The following is a 16,899-nucleotide window of genomic DNA, read 5'->3' as shown; positions in this document are numbered from 1 at the left end:
CTCACAGTTTTGTCAAAACAGATGTGAAAAACAAATGAAGAGAAACAACCACCAATTCTGTTTCTTTTCACTCTAGGCATCACTCTAGATGCTTGATGAATACAATACAAATTAATATTATATTCACTACAAACACAGGGACCTTGACATTGTTTTTTCCTTTTTCAAGTTTTTATTTAAATTCCATTTAGTTAACACAGAGTGTAATGTTACTTTCAAGAAAGCTCAACATTAAATAGGACTTGTTTCTATAGAAAGATATAAATAACAGAGTTTGATTTTTAAAAGAGCTTTAAAAAAAGTAATGCAGAATGCTGACAGGGAAAAAGTGCTTGGCAACTACTAAAGGTTAACGAGACAGGAAACACCTAACTGTGTAGGACGAATCCTGTATTTGATGAGTCTAAGGTTAAAGGATGTGAACAGAAAAAAAAAAGTTCCCAAGCTATATAACAAACAAACTGAAACAGTTCTTGCTCTCTGACTTTTAAAATGGTTGTAATGAGGGGTGCCTGGGTGGCTCAGTTGGTTAACCATCGGACTTCAGTTCAGGTCATGATCTTGAGGTTCGTGAGTTAGAGCCCCACATCCAGCTCTCTGCTGTCAGCACAGAGCCTGCTTCTGATCCTTTGTCCCCTACCCCACTCTGGTGCCCCTCCCCCGTGTTCATTCGTTCTCGTTTTCTCTCTCCCTCTCTCTCTCCCCCCCTCAACCTCTCCCAAAAAATAAATAAGCACTTAAAAAAAATTTATAAAATGGTTGTAATGACAAATAGGAATTTCAGTAAATGAATGCTTAAGGCCTAACGAAATTGTCACAACCAAGTAAAACTAAATTCTGGGGCTGAAGGTAAAGCTTTCTCACATTGTCTCTAGCACCCCTTCGGATGTGCTCTCAGATTTTATTGAGCTATAAGTAGAACCAGCACTACGATACACGCTGGGAACCCACACAATTTCTGAATAGGAAATTCACAAATGCCACAAAACACACCATTGACCAAGCAGCGCACGGGATAGCCAGATTATCAACTCCTCTCCTCACAATGGTGTTCCTGAACTTCATTCAGCACCAAGGGAGGGAGAACCCACCCCTGGAACACACAACAGGGCGGTGTCAGCAAAAGTGGCCTCATGTCTTCATCTTTTTTTTGTTAACTTTTATACTTTTCCATAGAAACAGAGCTCTCAGTTGTGCCCTCTGTTGACAGCACAGAGGGAGGCCTGTGCCAGTGCATTTTCTGTGGGTCTCTATAGAGGGAAATAGTTCATTCTGCACTCCAAATAATCTCTGAGGGCCAATGAGGAATACTCCTCTCTCATACTCCTATACAGCATCACTCACCTGGGATTCTGCCTCTTCTCAGAGGCTTCCAGGCATCAAGTGTTCACTACCAGGCAGCACTCCAGAACTCCCAGAGCTTTCCTCAGCCCCCATGCCCAGTGGTTGTTAAGGAGCAACAGCTCACAAAAGTTGTTAAGGTGAAGCATCTTCTATCCCACTTTCAATACAGTACAGTTGGGCTGTGAAACTGATTACAACTTTTGTTCACTTGTCTCCAAACTGTTAGGTTCTCTTTGAATCTGTACTTTGACTCCTGGCATAATTAGATATCTGTTCCAGCTTAACGTCATCAGAATAGCTGATAATATCTTTTATAAATTTAAGCCCTTTATTGAGATGACTAAATACAAAGTTCTACAGAGCCTCACACAAGGTCCTGTTCTGCCAGGCTAACATCCAACCCAGTGGTTTTTCACCTTTCAGAAGGTCAGGAACCTTTTATGAACCTGACAAAAGTTAATGACTCAGAAAATGCATGTGAACACAAAGTTTTATCATCATTTCAGGGAGACAATAGATTCTTCAGAAGCCAACAGATGGACTTTACCTTGGATCTTCTGATTTGCACTGATCTTCCCCTTCTCTGGAAACCTGCAACACCACGGTGTAGGACTTTGGATCGTATTTGTTCAATAAGTTTTCACTCAGTGCTCTGCACTGGGCTAGGCACTGTTTCAGAAGAGTTCCTTTGTCTCCCCTTAATGTCTCCGAACCAATCTTTCTTCCACTTATCTTACCCTCTTCCAATCTATCCTCCAAATTTCAAAGTGCTCTTTAAAATTTTTTTTGTTTCTTTATTTTTGAGAGAGAGAGAGAGAGAGAGAGAGAGCAGGGGAGGGACAGACAGAGAGGAAGAAGGAGAATCCCAAGCAGGCTGGATTTCATGAACCATGAGATCACGACCTGAGCTGAAATCAAGTTAGATGCTTAACCAACTGAGCCATCCAGGTGTCCCGTCAAAGTGATACATAAAATATCATGTATTGATCCTGCTGAAAAACTCTTGAATGGCTCACTGCCATGGGGCGCCAAGTGAACCCTGCTGAGCCCATGCCCTCCCACACTTGCAATGAATTCCGGGAGGTTCCCAGGACAGGCATCACTTCCTCTCACCTCCTGGCCTTTCCACATGCAGCTTTATAAGACTAGAAGATGGACCAACTCCTAATCATCCCACTACAACTCAGTGCAAGGATCATCACTTATAAGAAGCATTTCTAGACCCTAAGCACCCACAGTTCCCTTTCTGTTGTTCCCAGAGTGCCTTCCCCTGGCAACTGTGCTCCTGTCCTCATAATCACACAGCCTCACAACAGGTTGCTTCTCTACCCACCTCTCCCCTTAGCATAACAGGTCTGTGAGGGTAGTAATGTATCAGATCATTTACAACTGTGTCCACAAGACCAGATACATGGTAGACGTTTGCATTATTTAAATAAGTTCTTTGATTTAGTGGTTCAACCAATTGATTTTGACAGCCTAATCACTTTACAGTGCTACTTGTGAGATTTTGAAACTTTTTTTTTTTTTTGCATTTGACATTCAACATTACCTAAATGAGATTTTTAAAAGGCACACCTATTCTATACTTTTACAAAAATTTACTTTCTTGGTGATACTGTAAAAAGTCAAAAGCTTTTGTAGAGTTGAACAGTACCTCCCACGGTATAAACACTACCCACTTGGGACTGGAATAAAAAAAAAAAATTTAGCCTAGATTTTTACCTATACCTGACATGATCTAGGTTTTCTAAGTTGAAGTATAATTCACATACAGTGTTAATACTAGGTTTGGGCGTACATATAATGACTCAACAATTCTATACATTACTCAGTGCTCATCATGATAAGTGTACTCCTATGACATAGTCCAGTTTTTAGTGTACTTGGTCTAAGTACTCCTTCAGGCACGAAAGGGTAAAGAAACCTAGTTAAACATCAAACTTCTAAAACTGATCATTAGTATTACTAAACTGTGAATCTTTCTCCTACACAGAAATAAGACAGCGACAAACCAGATTCCATGGCAGAGTTAAGTGGGCCTCATTAGCAGTAACTTTTGTACTAGCTACTAAGAGCCTGTAAACTGGCTGAGCAGTTGTACATTTCCAGGCCATTTATTTCCTTGTGTGACACATAATAAGAGAATAATTTTATGTTTCGCAACTAATTTTGAACTTAATGAAAATGAATCCTTTTTAAAATTTTATCTTATGAATAATCATTTACAGGGGAAAGCAAACTCTCTAGTAAAGTAAGAATATCGTCCTTTCTCACTATGTCTAACACATTCATTTCCTAAATATTTATCAGCCCTGCTATCTCTCTAAATGAGAACTCTCTAGAGTGCTCTGGGCTATCAATATGCAGGAAGGACGCAGTACTAAAAAACAGATCTGCTGCTTAAGAGTTCTAACTCTGACATGCCATCATAAGTAGGTTGAAGATGAAATTAACTAGAACAAAGAATATGGGAAGGCAGAATAAACTGCCTAAAAAACCAGGCCAGAGTCAAAAAAAAAAAAAAATCACCAAAAAAAACGATGCCATTCATAAGGAGATGACACCGCAACAAGTCCCTCTGAATTTTTTCCTTAATCAGCTTTTCTGTAACTCAAGCTGGACACACCTGAGTGGACAGCCTGACCTGTCATCAGAGGCTTGTGAGAACTTCACTGCATCATTCCGAGCCAGACACACACTGAAGTTTCTCTCATGACCAACAACATGAGGTCATCTGCAGTACTTTGTTAGACAATTAAAGACTGTTCTCAAAAGATGCTGTCAAAATATGGTGAATTCTATTTCCAAAGGAATTTGAAATAAAATTTCAAGTAACTTATCCCATCCACATTTTGAAAGGGCTAAGTACAGGGTAAGTTGGTGTAAGGGTACAAGAAAGAAACCAGAAATATTCCATGTTTGTCAGCCTTCTTGCTATGCTTGACATATAAGCACACAGGAAGTCATTTCACTATGAAAATCCTCAATTTTTCCATTTAGAAACACAAGAAACCAAATTAGATGATATCACTGGTCTTTCCCCTATATTAAAAGGACTTGATTTTAAGAAAGGACCTGAGTAACATGATGTGCCAATGTCGACTAAGTTCTGACACAGCACACTTTACCCCTAATGACTGCATTAGTGAGAAATTCCATTGCTGAGTAAATTAGGAACACAAGGGTCAGGATTTATACATTAGCTCTTCAAAAAGTATTTCCTGGAGTCCTACCATATGTCAGATCCTCAGTGTAGAGGCAGGAACAGAGGAGAAAGATACTGAGCATCTTTGAACTTTTCTTGATTGTTTTTCCCTGTATACTTTCTCTTTGGGTGAAAAGAACTATTCCAAAAGTAAGATCTAATGAGAATATAAAATGCCATGAAAAGGCATACTGATCATCCCAGCCCCAAAACACATCTGCTGCAAAACCAGAGAATCCTCCTCAACAGAGCCCTGAGACCATAGGGAAGGAATAAGGAAGTAGGTGTCTGCAGGAGGACTGCACTTTTCCTCTGGAGCATAAATTATTTTTTTTTAATTTTTTTTTAACGTTTCTTTATTTTTGAGACAGAGAGAGACAAAGCATGAACGGGGGAGGGTCACGGAGAGGGAGACACAGAATCTGTAACAGGCTCCAGGCTCTGAGCTGTCAGCACAGAGCCTGACGTGGGGCTCGAACTCACAGACCGCGAGATCATGACCTGAGCCGAAGTCGGCCACTTAACCGACTGAGCCACCCAGTTGAGCATAAATTATAATGTTGGTACCTCATTTGATGTACTAAACATGTTTTTGGAAAACTGAGTGTAAGATTAAACTTTTTTAACAGAATAATTTTTAATTCTCTAAGGAAACTTGTTTTAAAAAGAAATCCTACTGGTAGTATTTCAACAAAGGGAGCTTTTCTGAAAATAAAAATTTTCACACATTCAACCTAAGACATATGTTTTAATATAACTTTTTATAACATTGCTATAAATATTGTTTCTACTCTTTCTACTTGTCCACCTTATACCTCGATATGTGCTGAGCCTGTTTCTAAACTAAACTCTCATTTTAAAAAATCCAATAGGTGAAGTACTTGTGTGTGAGAGGAGGGAAGAAACAGTTATTTCCACATTCCAAGAGAGTCAGTCACGAGCCAGGAATTTTGATCTTCTGAGAACCTGGAAGAAGAAATACAGTTCTGCTCCCTGCCCTGGAATTCAAGAGGCGTGTCATAAAAAGTAAACCACAATACCTGCCTTACCCCAGTATAGGATTCATTACAACAGTTAGCACTGTCAACACATCAACTTTTATATCAAAACTGTTTTCACCAAGTTCTCAAAATATTTCCAGGTTCTGTATAAATTCTAATCTCAAAGGCAACATAAAAAAATTTGTGTTGCCTCATTTCTAATGTCAGTGTCATCTCTTCACTTACTGTTATTTTTTTCTCCCTAGCTCAGATAAAAGTTCAATACCATGACAAAAAAAGAATTTAAAATTTTAAGAAAGCTCTAAAGACATAATTATTTCAATAAGGACAATATTTCCTGCATAGTTTTACCATTTGAGAGTGATTGATGACAATTATTTGATACAAAAGGTATTCACGATATAGTACTTTGTGAAAACAGAGTTGAGGACACTGCCCACTGCTTCCATTTTACATGAAAGACCACATATGTATACACCATGTATGTATGCACATCCACACATCCACAAACACCAGAGAGTCTGGAAGAGTATATACCTTCCAAAATATCTCTGGTTGGCAGTATTTGAAAAGATTCAAAATTATTTTTTCTTGTGGACTGTCTATATCTTCTAAGTTTTCTACAACAGAAAAATATAGTTCTATTTAATAAGGAACCAAAATTTAAAATGCTTGAGGTAACGAACAGAAAAATTAAATTAAGATCCATTATCCCATCTTCCAAAGGGATTTCTAATCAAATCAGGAAGAAAGGACACCTCAGAAACCCTCAATATATATAATGAAATATGGATGCATCCTCTAGAGTGGGTCGGGTTTGAGTGGGAACAGCAGTACAGAAGAGGATTTGGGGAGAGGTAAGTGGACGGCACTCCAGGTGGAGGAAACATCAGTGCAATGTGATTGAGAGATATGTCAAGAGGAAAGTGAGACTGACAGAGCAGTGGATCTTCTAAGCCAGGACCACAGCTTTCAAGGTAGCACAAAAAAAAAAAAAAGGAAAGCCATGTACAGAGGATCTCATTGCCCAAGTGTAAGATGAGGGTCCAGCTGAGACTGTTCATGGGAATGAGAAGGGGACAGGCACAGACAACATTACATCAGGACTGATGGGCAGGGCTCAGCAAAAGGGCACAGAAGAGTGTGCTGTGACCACCCCAAGGCAATCATTGCACACTGAGAGAGCCCCAAACATGTGGCAAGTCCTGCTCTAAGACCAGGGACCCACTGTCCTTGTGGGGCTTGCAGTCTACTGCTGGTACTAGTACTAATCATACAATCACACAAATACAGATTTAAAAACGTGTCAAATGATAGAAGAATAGGGTACCATGAGAATGCTTACAGCAAGGAGTGGGGAGGGATGGCAGGGAAACATTTTCTGAAATGGAAACATTACCCCCAAAAGCTGGGATCTGATACCCCGCAAACCCAAAAGGTATGAGGTCACTAAAGGCAAGAGGGCCCAAGGTGTGAGGAGCATTCGTGGAAACAGGATCAGTTGATAGAGACCCAGGGCCAGGAGGAAAGGAAATCCCACCTTGTGGCTAAAGGGAAGTGCTGGCAGGTGAGGTGAGAGACAGGCAGTGGCATGGCATCTTTTAACCTAAGAGCGAAGGGAAGCCACCATACTGTTAAACAAGGGCCCAACAGGATCAAATCTGTTCCACAAAGATTGCTCTCACAGTGGCATGTGGGGAGGGTGGATTTTAAGGAGCAAGTGGGGACAATCATGGAGGCAGTGCAGGGAAGAGATAACAGCCTGAGCTATAGTGGTATGAGAGGAATTTAGGAGGTAATGGAGAGGCCGGGGTAGGAGAGGCAGTAAGCACTGACACTGTTAACATCTCCCCATATTCTGTTTGTGACGAAGCAATAACACTGACCTGGGGAAATACAGCAAGAGCTGCACTTCATGTTCCTTTAATCTTGTTCACAGAGAGGCAGGCATTTTAAACCTACTTTGAATCTGATAAATAGTTTTTAGAGAGTGTTTACAAAAGAAAAAGCTGGGACACAAAAATGTTCACCTCACAAAGTTCAAAGTCTCCCAACTCTCTAATATGGTTGATCATTACTAACAACAGAGGGGTCTAAGTGCCTACCAAACACCCTGTACTTACTATCTAGTTTAATGTTCATCTCAGTCCTATGAGATGTGTATCACTCTTCCCGTTTTGCAGATGAAGTTACGAAGTGTTAAAACAGTTAAATGTCTTTTCAAAATTTTATTTTATTTATTTCTTCTTCTTCTTCTTCTTCTTCTTCTTCTTCTTTCTTCTTCTCTTTTTTTTTTTAGAGACAGAGAGTGTGAGCCAGGGAGAGGGGCAGAAGGAGAGAGAGACAGAGAGAATCCACGCTCAGTGTAGAACCCCTTGTGGGGCTCGATCCCATGACACTGGGACCATGACCTGAACCAAAATCAAGAGTCGGATGCTCAAATGACTGAGTCACTTAGCACCCCAGTAGTTAAATGTCTTGACCAAACAACATAACCAATAAGGCAGATAATGTGGATCCCAACCCAAGTTTACCTGACTCAAATGTTCCTGTTTTAGCCAATGACTACACTGTCTCTGGGCCCCCAAATGCTCTCCTCACAGATCATCAAAAGGTCACTCTGAACTAGAACTGACTTTCAATACTGATAAATCTAACCCAGGAAGCTTCTGGAAAGCTCAGGACCCTGACAGGCACAGGTGCCCTGAGGAAAAGTCCCAGACTATAAACACAGACTAGAGACAGCTGGCCCACACTTTCCATCCCCGGAAATGAAAAGTAGTCTAGTTATGCTCTAGATGAATACTGTGAATGGGGAGTCTGAGGATTTGGAAAGAGACCTATAGTGCACTCCTGTACAATACTCACTAATACACATCTTCCTCCTCAGCTAATTTTCTCCCACCAGTCCAGAAGTAAAGGCCTGTGAAAGAAAGGAGTCAAATTGGTAGTCTTAAATTTAACTGAACTCCTGGATTCCTTTGAGTTCTGCAGGTTGAAATTACCAATGCTGCCTTACTTCCTTGCAGAGTACATGTGATGACTCAATGTTTCCATGAGTTCTGGAAAAAAAAAGGCAAAACTTCTAATGAATACCGGTTTCCTCTAACAGAGCAAGTCTGCTGAAATCATGTAGACTGTTACATGGCAACAAGGGAGGCTCTGGAAGCAACTGAGACAACACAGCGATGTTAGGAGGGTGTGGGTGCAGGAAGAGGCACTGAGAATATGACCAAGCCCATTTTAATTCCTTTGAGAGCACTTCATGCCATAAACAAATGTTAGTGTTTAAGCCATACACACCACCTGCTTCTGGTACCTTATAAAGGAGGCTATTTCAAAACACAAACCAATCACTACATGAGAATAATAAAGAAAAAAAAGTATGCAGTTTTATTCCCCAATCCTGATATTAACAAATCCCTGTAAAGCCGTATTTGGTCTCCACATACTAGAGAAATATGTTCTACTGAACAAAAATTCTTAAAATTTTTTTTTTCAACGTTTATTTATTTTTGGGACAGAGAGAGACAGAGCATGAACGGGGGAGGGGCAGAGAGAGAGGGAGACACAGAATCGGAAACAGGCTCCAGGCTCTGAGCCATCAGCCCAGAGCCTGACGTGGGGCTCGAACTCACGGACCGCGAGATCATGACCTGGCTGAAGTCGGACGCCCAACTGACTGCGCCACCCAGGCGCCCCTAAAAATTCTTAAGATAGAGGTGAAATACCTAAAACGTACTGAGATCCGTATCACACAAAGCAAAGGAACTCATCTCTTAGCAAACTCATCTCTCCCCTACCATGGGACCCAGCTTCTTCCCTGACATTCACTATGATTTAGGAAATAATACCTCTGTTAAGAGCTATATTTACTGAGTGCTTACTATGTGCCAGGCATGTTCTACAAGCATTTATCAAATTTATATTCTGCAGTGATACAATAAAGTAAATAATACTATTATTGCCATTTTAAAGATGCTGAAACTGTGGTAGCAGTGCATGTAATCTGTCCAAGATCATACAGTTTTTATGTGATTAAGAATTTGAAACCTTATGCTTGGTTTTAAATCATGCTTTTAACCATTACAGTGTGCTGCCCCCTAGCCAGAAAATGGCTATTCTTCTCAACAGTAGAAGAGAGCTTACGATCAGAAATTACTTTAAAATTCAACCAAGGCTAATAAACACAAGGTAGTATCCCGGACAGGATGCTGAAATAGACAAAAAGACACTATGAAGGTGATGAAAGATCTTAACAAGAGAGGAAACTGGGTGAGAGGTATAGACTGAATGCTCTATCTTTGCAACTTTCCCATAAATCTAACATTATTCTAAAAATAAAAGTTTATTTAAAAAATTCAAAATGATAATTCAACATGACAAGAGAGCTAGTATCTCCAAAAAAGTAATTACAAGAAAGAAAAATGGGGAAGGGGTTTTCCTCCAAATTAAAAGAAATTTAAGAGACATAACAATCAAATGTATTAATAAGTATGGCCTTTGTTTAGATCCTGGTTCAAACAAACCAACTGTAAAGGAATATTCTTAGGATAGGTGGTAAAATTTGACCAGGGACTGGGTATTGGTTGATACCAAAGATTTATCACTCACTCAGTTAGATGTGATAATAGCACGTTTATATAAGAAAATGACCACATTATCAGAGACTAATTCTGAAGTGTATCGAGATCAACTGACCTAATGTCTGGGATTTGCTTTTAAATACTTAAGTAAATTAAGAGAGAGAAAAGACCCCAATAGCCAAAGCACTCTTGAGAAAGAAGAACAAAGCTGATCTCAAACTACATTACAAAGCTACAGTAATCAAAACAGTATGGTATTGGCATAAAAACAGACACATAGTTCAATGGAACAGAATAGAGAGCCCAGAAATAAACCCATGAATTTATGGTCAGTTAATTTATGACAAAGGAGCCAAGAACATACAACGGGGACAGGAAAGTCTCCTCAGTAAATGGTGCTGAGAAAACTGAACAGTTACATGCAAAGAATGGCACTAGACCACTCCCTTATACCACACACACACACACACACACACAAAACTAACTCAAATGGTTTAAAGACTGAAACATATGACCTAAAACCATAAAACTCCTAGAAGTAAACATAGGTAGTAAGCTCCCTCACATCATCTTTGCTATGATTTTTTTAAAATAAAGTTTAATGTGTATTTATTTTTGAGAGACAGACACACACATAGCATGAGCAGGTCGGGCAGAGACAGAGGGAGACACAGAATCTGAAGCAGGCTTCAGGCTCTGAGCTGTCAGCACAGAGCCTCATGCAGGGCCTGAACTCATGAACTGTGAGACCGTGACCTGAGCTGAAGTGGGACACTTACCCGACTGAGCCACCCTGGTGCCCCATGCAATGATTTTTAAAATTTGAAACCAAAAGTCAAAGGCATGGGAAGCAAAAATAAACAAGTGGTATTACATCAAACTAAAAAGCTTCTGCACAGCAAAGAAAACCATCAACAAAATGAAAGGGCAACCTACCAAATGGGAGAAAATATTGGAAATCATACATCTCATGAGGTTTAATATCCAAAACATAAGAACTCACACAAGTCAACAGCAAATAAAACAATCTGATTTAAAAATAGGGGGAGGGGTGGCAGTGCACCTGGGTGGCTCAGTTGGTTAAGAATCTGATTTCGGCTCAGGTCATGATCTCATAGTTCGTGGGTTCAAGCCCTGCATTGGGCTCTGTGCTGACAGCTCAGAGCCTGGAGCCTGCTTTGGATTGTGTGTCTCCCTCTCACTCTCTCAGCCCCTTCCTTGCTGGTGCTCTGTCTCTCAAAACTAAACAAATGTTAAAAAAAAAAAATAAAAAAAAATAGAAGATCTAGACATTTTTCCAAAGAAGACATACAGACGGTCCTACAGTGCTCCACATCACTCATCATCAGAGCAATGCAAATCAAAACCACAGTGAAATACTGTATCACATCAGTTAGAATGGCTAGCTACTAACAAAAAGACAAGAAATAACGAGTGCTCACAAAGGTATGGAGAAAAGGGAACACCCTTGTGCACTGTTGGTGGGAATGTAAATTGGCGTAGCTACTGTGGAAAACAGTATGGATGTTCCTCAAAAACTTAAAGACAGAACTACCATATGATCCAGCAACTGCACTTCTGGGTACTTATCTGAAAGAAACACAAACACTAACGTTAGAAGATATCTGCAACCCCATGTTCCTTGTGGCATTATTTACAAAAGCCAAGACATGGAACCAACCTAAGTGTTCACTAATGGAAGAGTATAGAAAATGCGATTTATATACATATATTCATGTATACACACACACACACACACACACACACACACACACACACACACACACTGTGATTAAGCCACAAAAAAGAATGAAGTCTTGCTATTTGCAACAACATGGAAGGACCATGAGGGCATTATGCTAAGTGGAGTAAGTCAGACAGGGAAAGGCAAGTATCTTATGATCTCACTTATATGTGAAATCTAAAACAAACAAACAAACAAACAACACAGAGAAAAAAGAACTCCTAGATACAAAGAACAGATTGGTGGTTGCCAGATGTGGGAATTGGGGAGTAGGCAAAATTGGTGAAGGTGGTCAAAATGTACAAACTTCCAGTTATAACATAAATCATGGAAGGGACATGGGTGACTCAGTGGGTTAAGGGTCCGACTTCGGCTCAGGTCATGATCTCGCCACTCTGGAGTTTGAACCCCATGTCAGGCTCTGTGCTGACAGCTCAAGAGACTGGAGTCTGCTTCGGATTCTGTGTCTCCCTCTCTCTCTCTGACCCTCCCATGCTCGTGCTCTGTCTCTCTCCCTCTGTCAAAAATAAAATAAATATTAAAAAAAAATTTTTTAAATAAAAAAACCACAAGGATGTAACATACAGCATTGTGACTGTAGTTAATAATACTGCACTGCATATTTGAAAGTTGCTAAGAATAGATCTTAACGTCCTCGTTACAAGGAAAATTTTTGTAACTATCTTAATGGATATTTAGACTTACTGTAGTAATCATTTCACAGTATATAAGTATCAAATCATTATGTTGTATACCTGAAACTATGTCAATTATATTTCCATTAAAAAAGAGACAAAAACAAGATATATGAAGCAAACATGGTAATACAGTAACTAAGGCAGAATAATGAGTACATGGAGGTTCATTTCTTCCATTTTTATATTAGAAAATTTTCATACTAAAATTATTTTAACTTAAAACAAAATTCAACCAATGGGGATGAAAACAAGCATAACTACCTTGAAGTCATAACATAATACCCTGACAGCAGTATAAAAACAGCCCCCACATGCACAGGGAGAGAGGAGAAAATAATATTCTAGGTAGAGAAGAAAGAAATAGAACAAAAGCACAGAATGGTGGTAAATTGACCCAGAGAACAGCAGATAGCCTCATTTTGTGAAAAGAGTATGAGTAGAGAAGTAGAAGATAAGGCATCAAGGCCATATTTTGAGGATTTGTCAATGCCAAGCTAGGAAATATTATGAAACGTGTGATAAAGGGTCACAAATGGTTTGGATTCAGGATGGAGAAGGTTATAGGCCTGGATAGATCCATCTGTGAAAGACCAGCTAGGCAGCAAGATGTGCCATGTGAGGAGGGAAAGAGAAGACTCGAGAATGGAGGTGGAGCCTTCATGACTTGTGAGTTGAAAAGGTTGGTGAGAAAAAACAAAACAAACAAGAGTATATACACCGAAACAGGAAATTATTTTGCAAACACCTAGCCAGACAATGCCCCAAACAAGGCCACTTCAAACCCTCAGCACTCTCAAATCATCCGTCCACCCTCCTTTCCCATCACTCTTGTGGATAACCTTGCTTACCTTAGAGAAAACAGAAGTCATCTGAAAGAAGCCACCTTGACTGTCTACAAGCCCTCGTTTTCACTATACTCCCCCCTTCTTACAGGATGACTTCCATTTCAACAGAATTTAATAAATGGCACAAAATAACACTGATTCTACATTATTGTCATCTTGTTGTGGTGCTAATGACAATAATGCTTATGGTGTTAATGCTCTACATACTATTTCATGTAATGGTCACAACACCCTGTGACACAAGTGCTATCCCCTATTTTGCAGAAGTAGAAACCAAGCTCTATACTTAGCAAATGACAGCACTGGAGTCTGAATGGGTATATCAGGTCCCCAGCTCCCCAATCTATAATCACTCTATTGTACCGTCTCTCTAAATGTCTATCATTAAGAGACAAGATGTAAAAAGTTGTGATCTCTTCAATGGAATACTATATAGCTACAAATGAAAGTAATTCACTAAAGCTACATAAATCCATATGAATTAATCTAAAAAATGTTAAGTCAAAACTCTAAGTTTCATAGTAACACAAATAGCATACACTATATACAATCTAAAACAAAAGAAACAATCTCATGCACTGCTAAGAAAACATAACTGTGTAATAAAAGTATAAAGACATACACAGAAGTAATACAAATTTAGGAAAATGCTTTCCTCATGGAAGAAAAGTGGATGGGAGGATATTTGAAACAGGAAAGTATACCAAGAGATTTCAACTATATTTGTTTTTTAAATTATTTTTTTTTTGATGTTTTTAAATTTTTATTTAAGTTTATTTATGTGTGAGAGAGAGTGTGTGTGCACACGAGTGGGGGAAGGGCAGAAAGAGAGGGAGAGAGAGAGAATCCCAAGAAGGCTCCCACTGTCAATGCAGAGCCCAATTCAGGGCTTGAACTTACCAACCATGAGATCATGACCTGAGCTGAATCAAGAGTCAGACGTTTAATTAACAGTCTGAGCCATGCAAGTGCCCCTCGACTATATTTGTAATGTTTTCTTTCTTAAGATATTTGATAGGCATTTGAAGCCTCCTTCTAGTAAGTCCTATACCATTTTTTTTAAATGAAAAAAGGATGAAAATACAGAGCAGACGTTCTCTTAGATAGCATATTTGTAAGTCCACAAATTTCAAAGCACTGCTTCTGCCATCATGTGGCTCCTAAAGATATTACATGCACACAATTTTCAGAAAAAGAAAGGAAGTTTAAAAAGAGGCATTGTTAATTCTCAGGTACAAGATCATATGGATGTAACCCACAGAGAAGCCTGAGTAAGCCACTTACTTGATACATAACCATTATTAAAAACATCTTACCACTTCTAAATAATAATAAAACAGAAGACATAAAACATATGCTAGGTGCAAAAGAATAACACTGGACCCCTATCTTACACCATTCACAAAAATTAACTCGAAATGGATTAAGGACTTACGCGTAAGACCTGTAACTATAAAACTCATAGAAGAAAACACAGCAGAAAAGTAACTTGACATCAGTCTTGATAGTGACTTTTTTGGATGAGATACCAATAGCACAAGCGACAAAAGCAAAAATAAGTGGAACTACATCAAACCAGAAAGTTCCCACACAGCAGAAGAAGCAATCAACAAAATGAAAAGGAAACCTACAGAAAAGAAGAAACTATTTCCAAATCATGCATCTAAGAACAGGTTAATATCCAAAATTTATAAGGAACTCATACAACTCAACAGCCAAAACACAAACAACCTGACGAAAAAATGGGCAGAGGCCATGAACAGATTTTCCAAAGATATAAAAATAGCCAACAAGTTCATGAAATGTGCTCAACATCACTAATAATCAGGAAAATTCAAAACCACAAGTAAATATCACCTCGTACCTGTTAGAATGGTTAGTATCAGAAAGATAAGAGTTAAGTATTGGTAAGATGTGGAGAAAAGGAAACCCTTGTGCACTGTTGGTGGGAATGTAAATTGGCATTGCCACTGTATAAAACAGTATGAAGTTCCTCAAAAAATTGAAAATAGAACTACCATATGATCCATCAATCCCACTTCTGGGTATACATTTGAAGGAAATGAAATCACTATCTCAAAAAGATATCTGTATTCCCTTGTTTTCTGCAGCATTATTCACAATAGTTAAGACATGGAAACAACCTAAGTGTCCATCAATTGATACAAATGGATAAAGAATGTAGCATATGTATGCATACATATACAATGTAGTATTATTCAGCTTACAAAAAAAAGGAAATCCTGCCATTTGCAACCTCAAGGGTGGACCTTGAGAGTATTCTGCTAAGTGAAATAAACCAGAGAAACACAAATACTGTATGATCTCACTTATATGTGGAATCTAAAAACACCGAATTCATAGAAATGAAGAGTAGGATGGTGCTTGCCAAGGGCTGAGAGGTGGGGGAAATGGGGAGATGTTGATCAAAGGGCATAAACTACCCTTTGACCATAAACTACCCTTACACCATAAACAGGTGTAAGATGAGAAAGTTTTGGGTATGTAATACACAGCATGATGACTATCATAGTTAAAAATACATGTATTTGCAAGTTGCTATGACAGTAGTCTTAATGGTCTCACCATAACGTCAACAAAATGGTGATTGCATGTCTTAAATCACCACACTGTAAACCTCAAAATTACACAATGTTATATGCCAATCATATCTCAATAAAGCTGGAAAAATAAAAATCATAAAAGCCAGTTTGGTAGGAAGCCCACTCAGAAGAAGAAAAGTATGAGAGAGTTATTGGAAAGAAACTGTTTAAGAGAGAAGGATCAACGTAAGACACGTTAAGGTTAAATAGTCAAGACCAGCAGAAAGATGGGCTTTCAGATGCAATTCCATTAATAGCTAAATGAAGATCTAGACACAAACGTCAAAACCCAGAAGTAAATGAACAGAAAGAACACAGTAAAAAGAAACCTTGTACATAACATTAAGTTTCACTTCATTTTGTACTTCAGAATTCAGTATTAAAAAAAATTTAATGTTTATTTTGAGAGAGAGATAGAGAGAAAGAACAAACAAGTGGGGGGGCAGGCTCCAGGCTGTCAGCACAGAGCCCAATGCAGGGCTTGAACCCACAAACTGTGAGGCCATGACCTGAGCTGAAGTTGGACGCTCAACTGACTGAGCCACCCAGGCACCCCTAGAATTCAGTATTTTTAATAGCAAATTTTACAAGAGATCAACATCTTTCCCGAATATCCAGGTTAGAGAGAAATAAACCTAAAAATTGTATCACAGTGAATCTTAACTAGTTAGAAACACGTCCCTGTGTAAAATTAATTGCACAAGCACTACCTATACAGTAAAGGTATTAGATAACTGGCATGTTTCACTACATTCTATTTATCACCAGCTGCCCCCACTGCCCCCCAAATATTGTACAGCAGTGCCCAATATGGCCTTCTGATCAAAGGTGTCCCTGGGCGGGGCACCTGGGTGGCTCAGTGGGTTAAGA

The 16,899-nt window shown here is 39.1% G+C and overlaps 1 protein-coding gene across 5 annotated transcripts in view; it reads right to left on the bottom strand.

The window, feature by feature from the left end:
- Window positions 1-16,899, bottom strand: part of LIMS1 (LIM zinc finger domain containing 1) — a 154,841-nt gene that overhangs the window by 70,722 nt on the left and 67,220 nt on the right. Inside the window, exon 3 of one of the 5 annotated variants that reach the window (XM_086701481.1) lies at window positions 8,422-8,476. The exons of the other annotated variants lie outside the window; for them this stretch is intronic. The gene's annotated coding sequence lies outside the window, so the exon portion shown is untranslated. The remainder of the gene's footprint in view (window positions 1-8,421; window positions 8,477-16,899) is intronic. 5 annotated transcript variants of the gene reach the window in all.

The sequence above is a fragment of the Puma concolor genome, chromosome A3 (assembly GCF_028749965.1).
Source record: "Puma concolor isolate L17-30 chromosome A3, mPumCon1.1.hap2, whole genome shotgun sequence".
NCBI classification, from domain to species: Eukaryota; Metazoa; Chordata; class Mammalia; order Carnivora; family Felidae; genus Puma; species Puma concolor.
The sequence above is the reverse complement of the archived record's forward strand: the minus strand, read 5'-3'. Positions and strand labels throughout refer to the sequence as shown.